Genomic DNA, 12,701 nt, shown 5'->3' with positions numbered 1-12,701 from the left:
CTCCCACACTACCTCCTCACCCCGCACTCTCTCTGTCGGTGTCCCTCAATGCTCTGTCCTAGGACCCCTACTCTTCTCCATCTATACCTTTGGCCTGGGACAGCTCATAAAGGCTTCCATTACCACCAATACGCTGATGACACTCAGATCTACCTCTCCAACCGCACATTTAGCATCTCCCACACTACCTCCTCACCCCACGCTCTCTCAGTAGGAGCTCATCAAGGCTCTGTCCTAGGACCCCTACTCTTCTCCATCTATACCTTTGGCCTGGGACAATTGATAAAGTCCCATGGCTCTCAGTACCACCTATATGCTGATGACACATACCTATCTGGCCCAGACATGACATTCTGCTGTCCAGAATCCCAGAGTATATATCAGCCATATCATCATCTTGTTTAATATTAAAGGGTCATCCGGGATTCTTTTTTTTTTTTTTTTTTTAACTAGAAGCCTATGAACTAAAAGACAAGTTTTTACTAACTGTCAACCATCAATCTCCGCAGAGCAGGTGCTCCTCTTCCCCTCTGCTTTGTTAAAAGGGTGTTACTGCTGATGTCATGCTGATTGACAGCCTACCTGCGCTGCTGGCTGTATCAATCAGATTCATGTGGGCAGTCACGCCTCATCAACAGAGCATCGGCTAGAGGAACAGCTGCTCTGTTCACCTGAAGCAAAATCTCTGGCAGGAGTGGTTCACGATCACTGAGCAGGCGGTGGGCAGAATGGGCAGGTAGTTATTAACTACCTACCCATTCTGCCTGCCGCCAATATCTGCTGGCTCAGAGCAGTCGCTGACCACTCCTGCTGGTGATTCTGCAGCTTCCGCTGACATTGGGTACAGAGCAGGTGCTTCTCTTCCACTCTGCTCAGAAAGAACAGGCAGGTACCTGAGCCAACCCTGTAGTTTCTCTACACCTCTTGTGTGTGCAACTGTGTGTTGCCAAGTCCCACTTCCTAATCTAGCCAAGCTAGTTCTTTAACCTGAACCTGTTCCCGTATTCCTGCAGTGTGTACCCAACCCTGAAGCCGTTCTGGAGATGCCTGATCCCTGAAGTAGAACAGGCGGTACCTTAACCCTGAAGCTGTTCTGGTGGTACCTGATTTTCGGAAAGTGAATCTGTCCCAGTATTGTGTGTTGGCCAGACTGTTACACCAGTATCCGAATCCTGTCTGTCAGAGTGGCGGCTTCTTTTCTGCACTGCTCTGTTGACAGGGTGGGACTGCAGACATCGTTGTGATTGACAGCTGGATCCCTAGGCCTAACTGGGGGAGCCGGATCTCAATCAGCATGACATCAGCAGTCTCGCCCTGTTGACAGAGCAGAAAAGAAGGCGCGCTATGTTGACGTGATGTCAGCAGAAAAATAAAGGTGCCTGGCACAGGAACAGGAAGATGGTAGCAACTACCCACCTGTTTGTGCTTAGGCACCTTTTTTTCCTTTTTTTACAAAGTCACGGAAATATCCCCTTTAAGGGTGCATTCAGACAAGGTGCTTTTTCTGCAGTAAAAAAATGCTACATTTTACAGTACCAGCAAAATGAATAAGATTTCACAAATCTCATGCATGCGCTTTTTTCCTCGTGTTTGTCTTGAGCCGATGGGCATTTTTTTAAATCTGCAACAAGTCAATTCTTCCAGCAATTTTCACACATTCTAATGAAGAAAAAAAAAAAAAAAAAAAAAAAAAAAATCAAAACCGCACACAAACCTGCGGCCAAAAGGTGCTTATTTCAAGCAGAGTTTTCATGCCGAAAAAAAAAAAAGCTGAAAGAATATGTCCACATATGGCATTCTAAGAGCAGTGAATAAAAAGCTAGTCTGAGAAAATTCACCCCAATATATGAGCTATGAAAGGAAAGCTACACATTATAAGTCGGCCAAGGTCAAGAGAAGGCGAAGTCCAAACTGAATAATAAACGGTGGCTAATGATAATTTACATGCCATTACTATCTAATGCAGCATAATGAATTATTTACACCGGACAGATAAACTTCACACCGCTATTGTGCAACGCGCAAGTTCAAATATAACTTGAATTTCTTCTCCTTTCTGCAGGTGAAGATGCCGCCCCCATGTAAGCAGTCACTGGTGACAATTAATGTTTCACCATGCTGCATTTCCATTCCGTTCCCCCAGACAAACCCAGGACCCTAACAGGAGCAGGAAAGCTGGATGCCTCCTGCACGCACTGGTGACACTGCTGTATTGTGTGCACACATGTATGGCATTTTCTCCTATTAAATAACAGCAATAATGATGTCCTTGATTTTGGTGAAAAAAAACCTCCTGATGCTCAGGCTACATTCACACATCTGTTACGTTTTTTTTTACATCCGTGTAAAATGGAGTTTTTTTCCTCATGTGTCATCCATATTGCCTCCGTTTTTCTCATGAGATTTAAAGAAATGAAGCGGGTAAACTATGTGATCTTTTATTTATCCACTGACTCTGAACAATGGATCCGCTAACAACAGAAACTTGGATGCTATACTGAAGTATGAAGTGTCTTCTGTGTTTAGTAATCGGATTCCCATTGACTTTAATGGTGAAGTCTGATATGCTAAACAGATGAGAACAGGACCAGCGCTAAGTCTAATTACAGACCCGTTATTAAAATGGATATGTGTATCGATCAATGCAGCTGTATGGGTCAGTGAGGAAAAAACAGATTGCACATGAACATGTACTACAAAAATGTGCACGTAATCCAATGGCTGGCTCCGATGAGACGAATGTGTGCGGTCTGTGTGGTGTGGACATGTCTACGTGTGGGTCACACGGTCCATAGAAACACACTGACATATGCACAGACCCATTCACGTGTGTAAAGGTACCTTCACACTAAACGATATCGCTAGCGATCCGTGACGTTGCAGCGTCCTGGATAGTGATATCGTTGAGTGTGACGCAGCAGCGATCAGGATCCTGCTGTGATATCGCTGGTCGTTGAAGAAAGTTCAGAACTTTATTTGGTCGTCAGATCGGCGTGTATCGTCGTGTTTGACACCAAAAGCAACGATACCAGCGATGTTTTACACAGTCAGTGCAGGAAGCGGACGCCGGGGGACGCGAATGTAAGTATGTACTGTTTGTTTTTTTTACATTTTACACTGGTAACCTGGGTAAACATCGGGTTACTAAGCGCGGCCCTGCGCTTAGCAACCCGATGCTTACCCTGGTTACCCGGGGACCTCGGCATCGCTGGTCGCTGGAGAGCGGTCTGTGTGACAGCTCTCCAGCGACCAAACAGTGACGCTGCAGCGATCGGCATCGTTGTCGATATCGCTGCAGCGTCGCTTAATGTGACGGTACCTTAAGTGTCTCTGGTACGTGTGAAAAATGTCACCGCACATACTGGAGACACTGACATGTGAAAGAGCCCTTAAATCCTTTTTGGACATGTGAACTCCTACTCCCATCAGCCACAGGTGATTTTAAGTAGTTAGCTGGTCCATTCCTACCCCATAGATTGTAGTCTTCTTTTGCCCAGGAGAGGTGACAAATCTGTAAAGTGACCCAACTTTTGAAGGACGCCTTGACATGGCAGTTTGGCTCACATATACTGGTCAATCAATGCGCTAAGTACCCTCTTTTTTACTGTATTTTTCATAGCAATTTGCAGATGAATATTTCATATATACATTATATAGCACATTTTCCCCCATTTCCTATAGCAGTAATGCAGTTTCAATGTTCTAGAGTAATCATTCTTGGTAAATCATGGTGCAACCTTTATCCTTTTTCAAGATATGTAAATTTAGCCTAAAACTGTTTTAGGCCGGTTTCACACGTCAGTGGCTCCGGTACGTGAGGTGACAGTTTCCTCACGTACCGGAGACACTGACACACGTAGACCCATAAAAATCAATGCATCTGTGCAGATGTCATTGATTTTTTGCGGACCGTGTCTCCGTGTGCCAAACACGGAGACATGTCAGTGTTCGTGGGAGCGCACGTTTTACACGGACCCAATAGAGTCAATGGGTCCGCGTAAAACACGGACCTCACACAGACATTCTCCGTCTGGGGTCCGTGTGCGTGCCGGAGACAGCGCTACAGTAAGCGCTGTCCCCCCCACATGGTGCTGAAGCCGCGATTCATATCTTCCCTGTAGCAGCGTTTGCTATAGAGAAAATATGAAGAATAGTGTTAAAAATAAAGATCCATGTGTCCGCCGCCCCCCCACCCCCTGTGCGCCCCCCCCGCTGGTCAGAAAATACTTACCCGCTCCCTGGCTCCTTCCTGGTCTGGCCGCGCCTCCTACTGTATGCGGTCACGTGGGGCCGATCATTTACAATCATGAATAGTCGGCTCCGCCCCTATGGGGGGTGGAGCCACATATTCATGACTGTAAATGATCGGCCCCACGTGACCGCATGCAGGAGAAGCCGCGGCAAGACCAAGAAGGAGCGACAGCCAACGGGGGACCCGGGTAAGTATTTTCTGACCAGCGGGGGGGCGCACAGGGGGTGGGGGGGCGGCGGACACATGGATCTTTATTTTAAACACTATTCTTCATATTTTCTCTGCAGCAAACGCTACTGCAGAGAGGATATGAATCGCAGCTTCAGCACCATGCAGAGTGGGTACCACACGCTCCGTGTGGTACCCACTCGCCATACGGGCGGCACACGTGTGACGCAAGTATGGCCTCCGTGAGTTCCCAGGCACACGGACACGGATAACTCCGGTACCGATTTATTCCGGTACCGGAATTATCTGGACGTGTGGGACAGCCCTTAGTCACACCTGAGATGTCTCTATTCCAGGCATCATTCAGAGGTCTGATTTTCACATGCGGGTGCGATCTATAGTTTTCATGCCTGTGATAGTCTATGGGCCCATTCAGGTGTCCATAATCATTTACAGATCAAGAGGTCTGCTGAAAATTGTGGAGATGTGTGATTTTGATCAGAGGGTCAGATAAAAAAAAAAAATCAGCAATACAAGTCTATGGGTCCATGAAAAAAATTGGACAGAACTCTGATGACGACCTAGTATAGTCTGATTTTCAGTCTGTCAGAATGGAGAAGGTGGAAAAACCTTTTTCTCTCCACACATGAGAAAAAGTGATGACACTCGGACCACACTCTGATCAGAATAATCGGTTCATTTGTCTCACATGTGAGAAAATCAGAGGTCTGAATGAGGCCTTAGAGCCATTCCTAGTATTAGCGGAGAGTTGCATATAAGGGTATGTTTCCACGTTCAGGAAACGCTGCGTTTTTGACACTGCGTAGAACCGCAGCGTCAAACACGCAGCGTCCAGATATTACAGCATAGTGGAGGGGATTTCATGAAATCCCGTCTCCACTATGCAGCAAAAGACGCATGAGGCACACCCGCGGAAACGGACGTGCGGCGCGTCTTTTCAGAACGCAGCATGTCCTTACATTGCTGAAACAACGCAAGGACAACGCAGGTGACCTGCCAGTGATCTCAGGTGCAGATTTTACCTGCATAAAATCCTGACCAAATCCTGAACATGGAAACATACCCTAAGGGTATGTCTCCACGTTCCGTACGGCCGACGTTATCGCCGCTCGGCGCTAAGCCCCGCCCCCTTTCTGGGACGCGATCATGCCGGATGTGTACAGTACACATCCGGGATCATCGCACCCCTCGCCATAGGGCCCTGTGATATGCCTTGCGGGGACGCTGCGTCCCCGCAAGGTGTACGGACATGCTACGATCTGAAAAGACGCGCAGCATGTCCGGAGTCGCAGGGCCGCCGCGTGCGGGTTTCCACGCATAGTGGAGACGGGATTTCATAAAATCCCCTCCACTATGCTGGAACATCTGGACGCTGCTTGTTTGACGCTGCAGCGTCAAACAAGCAGCGTTTACTTACCGTGGAAACATACCCTAAGGTGTAGATGAGGATTAAATACCTACATATGTGGTCAAGAAGATCACACCAGAAAGGAGCAAAAGAGGAAAAAAGGGAAGAGCAAAAAAAAAGAGGAGGGGAGGAAGCCACTGCAACTACAGAATAATTGTTAGGCTATGTGCACACGTAAGGGTATGTGTCCACGTTCAGGAAACGCTGCATTTTTGACGCAGCGTTGAGCCGCAGCGTCAAAAACGCAGCATCCAGATGTTACAGCATAGTGGAGGGGATTTAAAGAAATCCCGTCTCCACTGTGCATTAGAAAACGCATGCGTTTTTCCCACAAAAACGCACATGCGGTGCGTTTTTTCAGAACGCAGCATGTTGCTACAATGAGCAAAACACGCAGGAACACCGCAGGTGACCTGCCAGTGACCTCAGGTGCAGTTTTGGTCAGGATTTTACCTGCATAAAATCCTGACCAAATCCTGAAGCAAACCTGAATGTGGACACATACCCTAATGCAAGGGTGTGAGGAAAAAAAAAAACAGATTTCAAACGGACCACAGAAAAATGTATTTTATTAGAAGAACTCCATAACACTTTCCCTGGTTCACCAATTTTTTTAGGAAAAAGAAAGACACGCAGGTCAGGCGCAGTCCAGGGAATCTACCGTAGTCCACCAGGGAGACTACCGTAGTCCACCAATGGATACTTGAAAAACATAAAAGGAGAGAAAAAAATCCCAATACTCTGTCCCTCGTTCACCAATTTATTTTAAATAATGTTCCCACGTAGGTCCAACATAGTTCAGAATTCTCCAAATCTTGCCCCGGAAACTGAATCTTGCCCCGACGACTGTGAATAGCAGTAACGTTACTGCTATTCACAGTCGCTGGGTAGTGACGACACTGCTCATCAGAATTGCTGGTTCACGCTGCACTCCACAAGACCTGCCAGCTCTAAACAGCGGTGACGTCAGTAACTATACTGCTCATCAGTCGCCGGGTCTCACAGAGGGCAGCGTGACTTGATGACTGGTATAGTTACTGACATCACCGCTGTTCAGAGCCGCCGGGTCTGATGAGCGGTGACGGCACTACCCAGTCACTGTGAATAGCAGTAATGTTACTGCTATTCACAGTCGCCAGGGCTGGATTTGGGGAACACTGGACTATGTTGGACCTGTGTGGGAATTTTTTTTTTTTAATAAGTTGGTAAACGAGGGACAGTGCATTGTTTTATTTTTTTCAGGTATCCATTGGTGGACTACGTCAGATTTAGTGCACCATGATGGACCTGCATGGCTTTTTTTTTTTTTTAATAAATTGGTGAACCAGGAAAAGTGTCAGGGAGTCTTTTTCATGATAAAATTTGTGTGTGTGTAATTTTTTTCTTTTTTATCACAGAGTTAATAATGGGGGTGTCTGAAGGACAACTCTCCATTACTAACACCAGGGCTAGATGCCAGCTATGATTTTTCTCAAATCACAGCTGACATCAACCGGAAATAACATTACCCGGATTGTCACGGCACCATGGCAATCGGGAAGAGTCAGGCAAAGGGCCAGAATTGGCGCATCCAATGTGATGTGTCACTTCTGAGGCGGATAAAGCTGGTGTTTTTAGGCTGGGAAGAGCACAATAACCAGGGACCTTCCCAGCTGGACGATATCATCATCTCACACCTGTCTGCTTTACCTTTGCTGGTTATCAAAAAATAGGGGGGACCCCACATCTTTTTTTTCCCCAATTATTTATTATATTAATCCCTTTTTGAGATTTTTTTCGGTTTTTGCGTTTTTGTTTTTCACCCCCCTCTTTCCCAGAACCATAACTTTTTCATTTTTCGGTCAATATGGCCATGTGAGGGCTTATTCTTTGCGGGACGAGTTGTACTTTCGAACTACACCATTGGTTTTACCATGTCGCGTACTAGAAAGCAGGAAAAAAAATCCAAGTGCGGTGGAATTGCAAAAAAAGTGCAATCCCACACTTGTTTTTTGTTTGGCTTTTTTGCTAGGTTCACTACATGCTAAAACTGACCTGATATTATGATTCTTCGGGTCATTACGAGTTCATAGACACTAAACATGTCTAGGTTCATTTTTAGCTAAGTGGTGAAAAAATATTCCAAACTTTGCTAAAAAAAAAAAAAAAAAAAAATTGTACAATTTTCCGATACCTGTAGCGTCTCTATTTTTTGTGATCTGGGGTTGGGTGAGGGCTTATTTTTTGCGTGCCGAGCGACATTTTTATTGATACTATTTTGGTGCAGATAAGATCTTTTGATCGGCCGTTATTGCATTTTAATGCAATGTCTCGGCGACCAAAAACAACGTAATTCTGGCTTTTGACTTTTTTTCTGGCTACGCCGTTTAGTAATCAGGTTAATCCTTTTTTTTAATTGATAGATCAGGTGATTCTGAATGCGGCGATACCAAATATGTGTAGGTTTGATTTTTTTATTGTTTTATTTTGAATGGGGTGAAAGGGGGGTGATTTAAACTTTTATATTTTTTTCATATTTTTAAAAACATTTTTTTTAATTTTGACATGCTTCATTAGCCTCCATGGGAGACTAGAAGCTGCCACAACTTGATCGGCTCTGCTCAGATTGCACCTATGTAGTAGGCTGCCGTCACACTAGCGAGTTTTACGGACGTATGAGCGCCGAAAATACGTCCGTAAAAAACGCATTATACACGGCCCAATTATTCTCTATGGCCCAGCTCCTATCAGCCGTATATTACGCATCCGTAATATACGGTCTTGTACTGCCGTAGAAAATCGCACCATGCTGCGTTTGTCAGCGTATTGCGCAAAAAAACGCCAATGAAAGTCTATGGGGGCGAGAAAAATACGGATTACACACGGACCAGCAGTGTGACTTGCGAGAAATACGCAGCGGTGTTAGTGAAAAGCCGGTAATTCAATTGCCGGCTTTTCATTTCTCCTTCCCAAACCCGACAGGATATGAGACATGGTTTACATACAGTAAACCATCTCATATTCCCTTTTTTTTTTTGCATATTCCACACTACTAATGTTAGTAGTGTGTATGTGCAAAATTTGGGCGCTGTAGTTGCTAAAATAAAGGGTTAAATGGCGGAAAAAATTGGCGTGGGCTCCCGCGCAATTTTCTCTGCCAGAGTGGTAAAGCCAGTTACTGAGGGCAGATATTAATAGCCTAGAGAGGGTCCATGGTTATTGGCCCCCCCTGGCTACAAACATCTGCCCCCAGCCACCCCAGAAAAGGCACATCTGGAAGATGCGCCTATTCTGGCACTTGGCCACTCTCTTCCCACTCCCGTGTAGCGGTGGGATATGGGGTAATGAAGGGTTAATGTCACCTTGCTATTGTAAGGTGACATTAAGCCAGATTAATAATGGAGAGGCGTCAATTATGTCACCTATCCATTATTAATCCAATTGTCTGAAAGTGTTAAACACACACACACATTATTAAAAAGTATTTTAATGAAATAAACAAACAGGTTGTTTTAGTATTTTATTGCTCTCTCAATCCATCTGAAGACCCTCGCTTGGCAAAATAATAAACCAACAATATACATACCTTCCGATGAACTGTCAGGTCCCACGAAGTAAATCCATCTGAAGGGGTTAAATCATTTTACAGCCAGAAGCTGCGCTAAAGCACTGCTCGTGGCTGTAAAAACCCCGGGTGCTGAAAGGAAAGCTGGGTGATCTGTACTTACATTGAGTCGCGGTGATGCGCCCTCTGGTGGATGAACTCATATGAACTCGAGCGTGGGAACTTTTCCAAGGCTCCAGTTCATGAGTTCATCCACCAGAGGGCGCCTCACCGCGACTCAATGTAAGTACAGATCACCCAGCTTTCCTTTCAGCACCCGGGGTTTACAGGTACGAGCGAGTGCTTTAGCGCAGCTCCTGCCTGTAAAATGATTTAACCCCTTCAAATGGATTTACTTCGTGGGACCTGACAGTTCATCGGAAGGTATGTATATTGTTGGCTTATTATTTTGCCAAGCGAGGGTCTTTCGGATGGATTGAGAGAGCAATAAAATACTAAAACAACCTGTTTGTTTATTTCATTAAAATACTTTTTAATAATGTGTGTGTGTGTGTGTTTTTTAACCCTTTCAGACAATTGGATTAATAATGGATAGGTGACATAATTGACGCCTCTCCATTATTAATCTGGCTTATTGTCCCCTTACAATAGCAAGGTGACATTAACCCTTCATTACCCCATATCCCACGGCTACACGGGAGTGGGAAGAGAGAGGCCAAGTGCCAGAATAGGTGCATCTTCCAGATGTGCCTTTTCTGGGGTGGCTGGGGGCAGATGTTTGTAGCCAGGGGGGCCAATAACCATGGACCCCCTCTAGGCTATTAATATCTGCCCTCAGTCACTGGCTTTACCACTCTGGCGGAGAAAATTGCACGGGAGCCCACGCCAATTTTTTCTGCCATTTAACCCTTTATTTTAGCAGCTACAGCGCCCAAATTTTGCACATACACACTACTAACAGTAGTGTGGAATATGCAAAAAAAAAGGGGGATATGAGATGGTTTACTGTATGTAAACCATGTCTCATATCCTGTCGGGTTTGGGAAGGAGAAACGAAAAGCCGGCAATTGAATTACTGGCTTTTCACATATATCGAGCTGAATTAAATCTAAATACAGAATATATATATTTGTGTCTCAATGACATATATATACACTGTATATATGTTTTAACGAACATTTGAGCACATAAATCCATTAGATGTCGGTTTTGCAAGCCTGCGAGAAAATCTCGCAGTACGGATGCCATACGGATTACATACGGAGGATGCCATGCGCAAAATACGCTGACACACCCTGCCTACGGATGACATACGGACCACTATTTTGGGGACTTTTCTGCGTATTATGGACGTAAAAAACGGACCGTATTGTCTTACGCCTAGTGTGACGCCGGCCGTAGAGTTACAGTATTGCTATGAGCGCCGACCACTGGGTGGTGATCACAGCAAGCTGGCATCAACAACCATGAAGGTCTCAAGGAGACCTCTGGTTGTCATGCCGACGCACCGATGACCCTTGATCATGTGATGGGGGGCACCGATGCATGGATTTCCGGCCACATGGCCGGAAGCGCTTGTTAAATACTGCTGTCAGAGTTTGACAGCGGCATTTAACTAGTTAATAGGCGCAGACGGATTGCGATTCCACCCGTGCCTATTGCGGGTACATGTCAGCTGTTCAAAACAGCTGACATGTCCTGGCTTTGATGCGGGCTCACCGCCGGAGCCCACATCAAAGCAGGGGTACTGCCATCGGACGTACTATACAGCCGGGGGTTAAACAAGCCTAAATAGCTGTACAATAAACTCCACATGAAAAGCACTAAAGGATGCAAGCTTATTATATGTAGGGGGCTTGTACACCATGTTCCAAATTATTATGCAAATGATATTTTTCTCGGATTTTCCTAAATGGTCGGTGCAAATGACAGTCAGTCTAATAAGGCCGGCGTAACACTAGCGAGTTTACGGACGTATGAGAGGTGCAGAAAATACGGATTGCATACGGTACAATGATTCTCTATGTCCCAGCTCCTATCTGCCGTATGTTACTGATCCGTATTATACGGTCCTGTACGGCCGTAGAAAATCGCAGCATGCTGCGTTTGTCACCGTATTGCGCACAAAAAAAACGCCAATGAAAGTCTATGGGGGCGAGAAAAATACGGATTACACACGGACCAGTAGTGTGACTTGCGAGAAATACGCAGTGGTGTTCTATAGAAAAGCCGGGAATTCAATTGCCGGCTTTTTCTTTCTCCTTCACAAACCTGAAGGAGTTTGTGAAGGAGTGGTAAACCCGAGTGGTAAAGCCAGTGACTGAGGGCAGATATTAATAGCCTAGAGAGGGTCCATGGTTATTGCCCCCCCGGCTAAAAACATCTGCCCCCAGCCACCCCAGAAAAGGCACATCTGGAAGATGCGCCTATTCTGGCACTTGGCCACTCTCTTCCCACTCCCGTGTAGCGGTGGGATATGGGGTAATGAAGGGTTAATGTCACCTTGCTATTGTAAGGTGACATTAAGCCTGGTTAATAATGGAGAGGCTACAATAAGACACCTATCCATTATTAATCCAATAGTACGAAATGGTTAATTAAACACACACACATTATTTAAAAGTATTTTAATGAAATAAAGACACAGGGTGTTGTAATATTTTATTATACTGGAAATCCACCTGAAGACCCTTGTTCTGTAAAAAAGGTAAAATAAAAAATCAACAATATCCCATACCTTCCGTCGTTCCGTCAGTCCCACGATGTAAATCCATCTGAAGATGTTAAATCATTTTTCAGCCAGGAGCTGTGCTAATGCAGTTGCTCCTGTCTGTAAAATGTTGTGAATGAATGGAGTGCAGGGGAATGTCCTGTAGTTACCGTGAGTCGCGGTGATGCGCCCTCTGCTGGATGTCCTCATATGAACTCGAGCCTGGGAAAAATTCCCACGCTCGAGTTCATATGAGGACATCCAGCAGAGGACGCATCACCGCGACTCAAAGTAACTACAGGACATTCCCCTGCACTCCATTCATTCACAACATTTTACAGACAGGAGCGACTGCATTAGCACAGCTCCTGGCTGTAAAATGATTTAACCCCTTCAGATGGATTTACATCGTGGGACTGACGGAACGACGGAAGGTATGGAATATTGTTGTTTGTTTTTTTACTTTATTTCAGGTGACAAGGGTCTTCAGGTGGATTACCAGTATAATAGAATATTACAACACCCTGTGTCTTTATTTCATTAAAATACTTTTAAATAATGTGTGTTTGTTTTATTAACCATTTCGTACTATTGGATT

General features: G+C 45.2%; 1 protein-coding gene across 1 annotated transcript in view; it reads right to left on the bottom strand.

Moving 5' to 3' along the window:
* Nucleotides 1–12,701, bottom strand: part of LOC143784157 (queuosine 5'-phosphate N-glycosylase/hydrolase-like) — a 50,364-nt gene that overhangs the window by 27,741 nt on the left and 9,922 nt on the right. The window lies entirely within an intron of this gene.

This window comes from Ranitomeya variabilis, chromosome 7 (genome assembly GCF_051348905.1).
Source record: "Ranitomeya variabilis isolate aRanVar5 chromosome 7, aRanVar5.hap1, whole genome shotgun sequence".
Lineage (NCBI taxonomy): Eukaryota > Metazoa > Chordata > Amphibia > Anura > Dendrobatidae > Ranitomeya > Ranitomeya variabilis.
Note: the sequence above shows the minus strand (reverse complement) of the source record. Positions and strands in the feature narration are given on the sequence as shown.